General features: G+C 33.6%; 1 pseudogene; it reads left to right on the top strand.

Annotated features, from left to right (window-relative positions):
- LOC116687041 (extracellular calcium-sensing receptor-like) overlaps nucleotides 1–1,344 on the top strand; it is a 54,760-nt pseudogene that overhangs the window by 1,749 nt on the left and 51,667 nt on the right.

The raw sequence follows: 1,344 nt of genomic DNA, 5'->3' as shown, positions 1-1,344 counted from the left end.
GACTTCTTGCTGGATCTCTCTCCCTCTAAAGTGGCTGGCTCTCCAGTGCTTACTGAGTTCTGGGAGGAAGCATTTAAGTGCAAGCTGGGGAAAAGTGAGAAAGTTGTGCTGCTTTTTTACATAGGACAGACACTCACAGTTCAATTCTTGTGGTTTTTTGTGTTGTTTTTTGATTCTCTCTTAGTGGGATATCCTGTGTTAACCCTTATGTTGTGTTCATATTGTTGTTAGACAGCCAATGTTCCCGGGTCTAGTGGACCAACCACAGTATTAGGTTCCTAAATCAATACAGCCATAAAAGTTTATGTAAAAATACTTAATAGATGTTTACTTTAGCTCAATTATCAATTATGTATGGTTCATATTTGCCAATCACCCCTGTGAGATCACATTTATGATAATTTTTGTTTTTTTTTGTGAGAAAACAAAGAAATTCAATTATAAAAGGTAGAAAAACAGAAATAAGATTTTTCATCATTATTTGTGCTCATTTCTTAGAACCTAATCAGAACAAGTGAAACAGCATGAACTGTGAGAATGTGTATTATTGTGTGAGAATAGCAGGTGAAGAAATAAAAAGTAATTCCATAGCACCTACAATTAATATATACTCAGGTCTAGTAGAGTGGTTATGTGTTGGGGGGGCATACCTTGTGTAGTCATTGAATGATTATGCTCTTCACAAAAAATGATCCAAGACCAATGAGTTTGAGTTAGAAGAAATAATGAATAGCATAATTTTTCTTTTAGCAAACAGTAAAAAATTGTATTATAGTGACAGGGATTTCTGATCATTTGTTTGTTTTCATTTTTAAGTTCCTAATTGTAATATGCACAACATTTACAGAGTATTTGGCAAGGAAAATCTAGATCTCAGGCTCCCTCCAACAATGCTCATTAAATATGTAAAAAAGAAAAGAAAATAATGCAATAAATATTAGAATCTGAGACAAAAAATATTGGTAAAACATAATGGTAAAATGTAATATACAGAAATTAAAATGGATATGTGCTAGACAAAGTGTACAGTAATTGCAAAACAGAATAAACTATTATGTCAGCAGGCATGTAGTAAATGCATGCATAATAATAAGTTTTAAAGTGTAAAGGTAAAGTAATAGTGTTATAGTGATGAGCTTGTAGTTCAAGACCAGATGCTGCTGTTTGGCAGGTTAAATGGAACAAAAGAGAGAGAAAAAAAAAAGGATGATCATTTAAAGGTTAAAAAACACATTTCTCTTTGTGTTTCAGGTGCAGCCACAGATGAGAGATTATGTGATGGAACTGAAGACATAAAGACGCTCCAGAGCCCGTACACAGACACATCTCAGCTCCGGATCACTA

This window comes from Etheostoma spectabile, chromosome 3 (genome assembly GCF_008692095.1).
Source record: "Etheostoma spectabile isolate EspeVRDwgs_2016 chromosome 3, UIUC_Espe_1.0, whole genome shotgun sequence".
NCBI lineage: Eukaryota > Metazoa > Chordata > Actinopteri > Perciformes > Percidae > Etheostoma > Etheostoma spectabile.
This window is presented reverse-complemented; position numbering and strand designations above follow the sequence as displayed.